At 39.2% G+C, this 8,259-nt stretch overlaps 2 pseudogenes; both read right to left on the bottom strand.

Annotated features, from left to right (window-relative positions):
• Positions 1–3,795: 3,795 nt before the first annotated feature.
• LOC147905874 (uncharacterized) lies at positions 3,796–5,324 on the bottom strand (annotated as a pseudogene).
• A 73-nt stretch (positions 5,325–5,397) lies between these two features.
• On the bottom strand, positions 5,398–8,047 carry LOC147905873 (uncharacterized; annotated as a pseudogene).
• Positions 8,048–8,259: the final 212 nt, after the last annotated feature.

The raw sequence follows: 8,259 nt of genomic DNA, 5'->3' as shown, positions 1-8,259 counted from the left end.
ATATAATTATTTAAAAAAGCTCCATCACAGTAACATAAAGTGCAGCATACATGGCCTTTCAATCGCACCTTCCACCCCCCTAAGAAGAGACATTGCAAAACATTCTTTGGCCTAGCATTTGCAAGAAAACAAGGAGGACACTGACCTGCATAGTCTTTCCCAGACCCATCTCATCTGCAAGGATACAATTGATGCGTTTTTTAAAATTATGGTCCATCCACGCCAACCCCTTTTTCTGATAGTCCCGAAGCACACGGCCATCTTTGAAAGTAGTTGTGCTACTTGGAGGTGCACCTTTTGTATTTATCCGCAAAAATTGTTTCATTGCCTCCTTCTCACCGAGCATCGTGTCTTCAGACTCCCAAGTTGATTCAGAATAAGGCAGTCCATGCCACTTTACCAAATAGCATTTCTTGCGACCTCTTTATTCAGCTGCAACAATCCTGTCAACTTGAAGGTACAAGGGGTCAAAGGTAGGACTGTCCACTTTCTCTCCTGAATTCCCATCCACTCTATGTAGATCATCCATCCGCCTCAAGAAATTCCTTAGTAGTTGAGGATAATTTTTCAAAACAAAGCTTTCAGATACATACACTGCATTCTTGTAGCTTTTTCCACTTAGCTTCATGCAATATACAGTTGTGTCACTGTTTCTATTTCTGACTGAAAGGAATCTCTCCACCTGCCCAGCTCTTTTGACAATAGGCCTGTCCTCATTTTTGCCCACATAGGGTCCAAACACATCTACTTTAATTTCAGGCAATGAATGCTCTTTGTTTTGTGCATGCTTTGGCAAAGCAGGTGCTTTCAGGTTTGTGATACCCTCCGCACTATCTGAAGATCGATGCTTTAGATTCTTACGTCTTCTAACATACGTATGGGCTAGAAACTCAATCTCAGTTGCTAGACCAGTTGTAGCCTTTGATGCAGTAAAGGATGGCACTGCATTACTTTGCAAAGCAAACAAAGTATCAGCCTTTTCAGTGGTAAATTCCGAGATGCACTCTGACACCAATTCAGGTTGCCCAGTAAGTAATTCGTTACCTGAGACCTCTATATTTAAGTCTACTTCGTCAGAAGTCTGTGCTACAACCAAGCATTCTGCATCTTCCAACTCCTTGCAGGTCCCAGATCTCTTGGAAGATGGAGCAACACTTTTTCTAGTGCCATCAACAACTGAGATACTCTCTAGGCCAAAGTCTTGATTGAGTCACATCATCCAAGTGAGCATCCATGTGTGTGACACCCTCATCTAAGGCTACCGCATGTGTCTCACCCACTCCATTTCCTCTCTCATCTATATGACCTTAAACTGAGGTTTCATGTTGTGTCTTTTCCCTTGTAGTTTCTACCTCATGTGTCTCAGCCATTCCACTTCCTCTCTTATCTGTATGACCCTGAACCAAGGTTGTATGTTGTGCCTCGCCTCATGTAGTTTCTGCCTCATGTGTAGATCCTTTTACCTTAGGTCCCTGTATGATGGCACCTTGAAAGTATTCAAGCATTATCTTTGACTGCATTCTCTTTGCTTCGACAATGGGAAATTGCTCCTACACAAGTTTGAGGATCTCCAATGCAAGTATCAATTCAAGAAATTGGTTTGTTTTTGGAGGCGGCATCACAAAGTGCATTGCATATTTCTTGGAAAGAACAAATTATCTATTGCCAATTCTAGACGTGTGGCGTAAATTGTGTTGTCCTTCTTTATTGTGAATCAGAGCCCCGAGGGATTCACTCTTCATTAAAGGGGGACGTCACCTGCATGCATGAACTTCAAGAAAACCCCCTATTTAAGATCCATGTAGGATTATAAAACACCCCTATTTAAGCTTATAAGGTACAAGAAAAAGTCTAGTGTGCTCCCCCCCTTTCCTTAAACCTACGTCAAGACAGCTATCCTATTTTGTCAAACAACAAGACTATAAGACGGCTATCATATTTTGTCAAACATCCATCTGTCATCCGCACACCCTCCGCACACTTGTTACCATACATGGTTAGCATGGTAATTCTTGATTCAAGCCTAATAATGATGATAACAGCATTTGTTAAAGTTACATCTATCAAAATAGATGTTCTTGATTCATGCCTAATAGTGATGATAAGAGCACTCATTTGTTGGCATTACATCCATTACATGCTAATCACCTACATCGACATGCTAACCAAGGCAACATTATACCATTTTGCATACGTATTGACTGTACATCTACAAAGAGTATACATATCCACCAATGTATTTCCATAAGTAAAGCTCTTGAAATACTATCAAGATGTCTTTTCAAGTAAGCCTATCCTCCTTCCTTGCCCAATACATATTCTCCAAGTATGTTGGAGGAACAGATACGAGGTATGATGATCCTTTTAATGGACAAGGCTATAAGTGGCATAGCCTGGGCATCCCTTAATCCCATCTCCTTTAATCCTCAATGGGAGCAACAGGTGTAGCTGGCCTTATCGAAGCTAGCTGCATATCATATGCATTACCTCCTTACAAAGGTGTAGCAGAAGCAATAACTAGATCTACAAGACAAGCCTCATCACCTCTAACATAGCCCCATATACTCTTACCAACTAACACATTATTCACCATAAAACTCCACATGGAATACTTGGTTCCATCCAATTTATCCTCCCAGGCCAAAACTTCAAACGTCTCCCGAATTTAGATTCAGATTTTGATTCTGAACCATCTTAGATGTATGCATAAACTGCCCACTGATTCACATGTTGTGAATGGTATTGCACCAACAAAATCACATTAACCCACTAGCCAATGCTTGGCTAAACAATGCACAAACCTCACTGAACTTCCAATGCAGACCTGTACTTGCAAAACATGAACTAATTTGAATGTTGTATTGCCAACAAATACAGAGGTAAATAGCTCCAAATCCTTTCCCATACTTGGCAACAGTCTCAAAACCTGCTCAGAATAGTGTAGACAGCAACTACATTCACTGTTATTGGGGCGGACAAGCTAGAAAGCTGTAGTAGACCCAATATATAGCATATAAGAATGATTACACACTAACATAAACAAGTTTCTTCTCCCTTAAAAAACAAACACTAGAATGAGAAAAGCATCTTAGATGTTTAATAGGCCAAAACTTCAAACACGTCTCCCAAATTTAGATTCAGATTTTGATTCTGAACCATCTTAGATGTATGCATAAACTGCCCACTGATTCACATGCTGTGAATGGTATTGCACCAACAAAATCACATTAACCCACTAGCCAATGCTTGGCTAAACAATGCACAAACCTCACTGAACTTCCAATGCAGACCTGTACTTGCAAAACATGAACTAATTTGAATGTTGTATTGCCAAATACAGAGGTAAACAGCTCCAAATCCTTTCCCATAATTGGCAACAGTCTCAAAACCTGCTCAGAATAGTGTAGATAGTAACTACATTCACTGTTATTGGGGCGGACAAGCTAGAAAGCTGTAGTAGACCCAATATATACAATATAAGAATGATTACACACTAACATAAACAAGTTTCTTCTCCCTTAAAAAACAAACACTAGAATGAGAAAGCTGAAAAGCATCTTGGATGTTTAATAGCAGCAAATATGAAGTTACACAAGAGTAACACCTGAACAATCCATGAATCTAAACCAAAATTTGATAGAGTAGAAAACATAAAATGCATCTTGAATGTTTACTAGAAAAACTAAAAATTAAACAAGAGTAACACCCGAAAAATCCATGTCTACAATCCATGTCTATAATCCATAAGTTTAGCATTGACCATCTATGGGCATCTTCTCATAAATGCTGCATCATGCCACATAGCTTGCCAACAAATTTATCCTACAAAACAAACATAAGCTTCCTGTCAAGTTACATGCTGCAAACCTAGGATCCCTATGTGATAAGAAGGATTGAAAGCACATTAACAAAAACATATGTTACCTTCATCTACATTAGAGATTGGAGCAGTAGGGCTGCAAATGGACTAGGAAGGAGGGAAGGGAAGGGACGACTTCAAAATGGATAAACTTTACAAAAATTTAAAAAATAGAAAATGTACCTTTTCTGCCCTGAACATATTCATTGAAAAGTTTGTAGTCATTCTCATCAAGATGGTATTTCTTTGTTTGTCGATCATAGTTGAGATTGGCCAAGGCTATTATAGATTCCAAATCCACACATTGGTTGTCAACAAGGTCATATGTGTAGGTCCTAGTTCCCTTTGCTTGTTGATACCATGACAAATGAATTTGAACATTCAAAGGCCTATCCAATAGATCAAAGGGGCCTCTTGTCTCTTTTAGACAATTTCCAACCTTTCTCCTCATGCTTACCACCCTTCCAAGGTACCACATGCCGTTTACATCACCCTTACTAGTATTCCCAGCTTTTCCTTTTCCTCTTGTCTTTTTGTTTGCACTTATTGATGTGCTTTCAAACAATACTGCACAATCAGATCCTATACCAAGACATGTTCCTGTATGAATCATTGCCTTCTTCTCCAAAGAAAAATACACTCCACTTTTCACCCTTGTTAATCTATCTTTAGATAGTGTGGGATTTCCATTCAATTGGCTGACAAGTGTGCTTTTAGAAATGGCTTTCCCATCCACTTCAACAAATGGCGATATTTCACTAGCCACCTTCTCCTCCTCATCAATTAGACAATCAATCACATGATGAAGCTCACTTTCACTAGTAATTTCCTCATCCAGATCACCTCAAACACCACTATCAAAGTGATTATCTTCATCTATAAGTAGAACATCATCCAATGATTCATCTTCATCCACATATTCAAGATTAGGGTTGAAGAGTTCTAAGAGATCTCCCTCCTCCCATGAGTCATTCCAAAAAGTTTCATCACGCATACCAAGTGTCTCACTTATGGCCTTTGCTTCTAATAATCCCTCTTTCAATGCAGATACCATATGGTTGTCACTAGTCACACAAGCATAGTCTCCCAGGTTGGCCAAAGGAGTGTCATTCTCCTTTTCCAAAGTAGCCCATATATTTTCTTGTTTAGAATGAGCTGCTAGAAATTTAAGAATTGAACCTGCTTGAAACTCTGCTATTCTATTAAGTGCTCCTGTACTACTCAGCAAATCAAAGCCATCATAGCATCTTTCATTCCGAACCATTCCACCCACCTTGCTGAAAAAATTCTCACATGCATCCGATCCCGTGCAAGAAAGGGGTATGTGCAAGTGAGGATGCTTTTCCCTAAAGGTCTTTATCAAGAGAACCATAAAGTGACATGACAATTGAATGTCAATGAATGTTTCTCTACTGATAAAGTTTTGCTTTAGGGAGTATGCATCATGTTTAGTGATCCACATGCGCCAAATCCTACATATAGAAAGAACCATGAGTATTAGCCACATAAACCTTGGAAATATGTTCAAAATCCTTTATTCATATATCACTAATAGCAATGGTAGCAACTTCTACATACCTGAAAAAGAAAGACACCTTTCCTACAGCTTTCACACGACCATACAAGTCTAAGGTAGGTGATAAGAAAATATCAATGTAAGATGCTACTATTGATAAGTACATACGTGTGCCCAATGTCCGCTCTTGGTGAGCACCATAGCCTTCTTGTAATAACTTCAAACACTTTTGTACTTTCTTTGCAGCAATCCTTTGTGCAGCTCTCCAATTTTGTCTATCCTTCCTCTCAATATCCCCTTCTTGCAAGCCATGTTCATCAACCTTGAATAATTGATATACAATTGCTACATGATTCAAAGTCACAAGCTCTCTACTAAGTACCAAGCTCCTAGATGCACTATCCAAAGGATTGATAAGTTTCTTTCCATTATGGATATAGTCTTGATCATGCAAACCACTGATACTCCCATCAAATGTGATGTGTGCTGTAAAGGGCCAACCCTTCCAAGGAATGCACAACCTGGGACCTTGACAAGAAGAGTAATCTTGCAACATCAACTTTCTGCACCTACTATCCCCATCTGAAGCATGTCCTATCAATGGACCTACCACGTCCCTTAGAAAAATGTTCCAAGAAAGCTGAATGCTCTCCCACTCTTCTCTGACAAACATGGAATCAAACCTATTACATGTCAATTGCACCAATAGAACTAGCTTTGGCAAGCATTCAAGAAGAGGATTCACTATCAATACCCTTGCATAATGAGCAATCACATTATGTTGAAAAGCATCCACAACTCTAAGATATCCATCTTGACCATCACCAACTTGCACGACAAAGTCTGGAATGCAAGTGTGTTCTAGCTTTTTACCACAAAAGCCAACCAAATTATCATCACGTGCCACCCATCTCACCATTCTTTTCACAACTGTTTCATCCTCAGCTAGAAGAACTGGCACACTACCCAAGGGTATACCTTTCTTCATCATGTGATAAGTGTAAACTTCTCTTGCATGTTGAAATATATCCTCTTGTAAACCAGTTCGAAATAAAAGTGCTTTTCTTGTGGACCTAATTGTGGTGGACATGTGTGGACCTCCAAGGTTAAGTGATAAGAAATTATGCAACCTTGTCCCTCCCCATATGTTGACAGTCTCAAATAATTCCTTTGTTGTATTGGAATATCTCTTCCCTTGACCTACTCTTGAAATGTTTTGTGAAATGTCAACAAAAAAGTTCCACAATGCCTTCTTTCCCTCAAACAGACCTAGCTCATGAGCATTGATTATATCTTGACAAAATTTTCTAACATCTTTCCTCACCATGGCTTCCATAGTGCTCTCCCGAAGACTTCTAACCTTCACGCTCAATGCAACAACTTCAGTTCTTGTGAATGCTATCTCCTTCTTCAATACCCGAACCATTGTGGACTTTGTTTTTGCTACTCTCAATAACTCTAAATGAGTCAAATAATCTAACCGTCTACCACCTCCTGTGTCTCTTGATCCATGAGTGTCTGAAGATCGAATTTGTCAATACACTCGCATGCGAAAGTCTCGTTCTTTAGGAATAGTAGCACATGCACCACACTGCAAATTATCAAAGTATGTTCCCTCCAAACATATCCGCTTGCAATCCTTATGACGGAATTTGCCATTAATTTCAATGAACTCTGTTGCCCCATCATAATTGTTGCCTTAGTTGCTGGCTCATTGTGCCATTTGCCACCTCCCTTACTATCAACCAAAAAGGGCTTCAAGTCAACCACATTCCCATCATAGTTATATGACCCTTGCCAAAAACCCCAACACAAGGTTGCAAGCAAGCTACTCTCTGTGAGCAAAGGAGGAATCTGTTAAGTTCCCAATAGACTTGATGGAGAGAGAGCCAAAAGCCATATGACTAGCTACACCTAACATCTCTATAAAAAAACAGAAATAGTGATTGAAAATAGAAGCTTGAAAATTTGCCTAATGGAGAGAGAGCCAAAAGCCATATGACTAGCTACACCTAACATCTCTATAAAAAATCAGAAATAATGATTGAAAATAGAAGCATATGAGAAATACCTGATGACTTTCGTGATGCATTGGCAGTTTGCAAGGTGTCATTATCTATAAGAAAACATAACAATAGAGCATAAGAAAAAATGTTCACTTGGAAAATACAAAGCTGATGGAAAACACAGCTAGAACATGTGAGTTTTACCTTTAGCAGAACATTTCTTGAAAAAACCACTTAGATCTCTTTGCTTCTTATCTATAATTGTCACCTTGGATGGGCGACCACCAGCCCTCTTCACTTGATTACTAGAATCAATGCCACTAGCCTTTGTGATATGTAGCTTGGATTTCATATGCTCAATCATGCATTGTCGTAGAGATCATGTCTTTGGAAATAGTGGTATCCACTTGTTATCTAGCATGCAACTTATATAGACTTTTGATAGAGTGCTATAATCTCCAATAGTCTCTGTTACTAGTTGAAACACCACATTACTCTCACTTGCAAAGGTTGAAACCTCCAACATTGCTTCATTTACTTTTTCTTTTCCTAATTCCATAATGTCATCCAATGAACCAAGGCTATCTTTTCTATGGCTCTCTTGCTCACATAACCCAATAATCCTCATATGGGATGCTGAGTTGATGTGTGAGTGTGTGTAATTATACAAAGTGTTAGGACCCCCTTGACCATAAGAGCAATCACACTCCTCACACCAAATCTGAAACAATGCTTTACCATCCTTGTCCTTTGACATGAGCTCAAATCTATCATGTCGGCCTTTTGCTCTTAACTTTTCTTTGGCTATCTTAATCTCCCTCTGCCATTTTTTGACCTCAGATGGTGTTGCAAGGTGATTCTTCAATCAATTCTTAAAA

Source organism: Dipteris shenzhenensis, chromosome 1 (genome assembly GCF_047967505.1).
Source record: "Dipteris shenzhenensis isolate YYH24624 ecotype China chromosome 1, Dip_SZ_1.0, whole genome shotgun sequence".
In the NCBI taxonomy this organism is placed as follows: Eukaryota; Viridiplantae; Streptophyta; class Polypodiopsida; order Gleicheniales; family Dipteridaceae; genus Dipteris; species Dipteris shenzhenensis.
The sequence above is the reverse complement of the archived record's forward strand: the minus strand, read 5'-3'. Positions and strand labels throughout refer to the sequence as shown.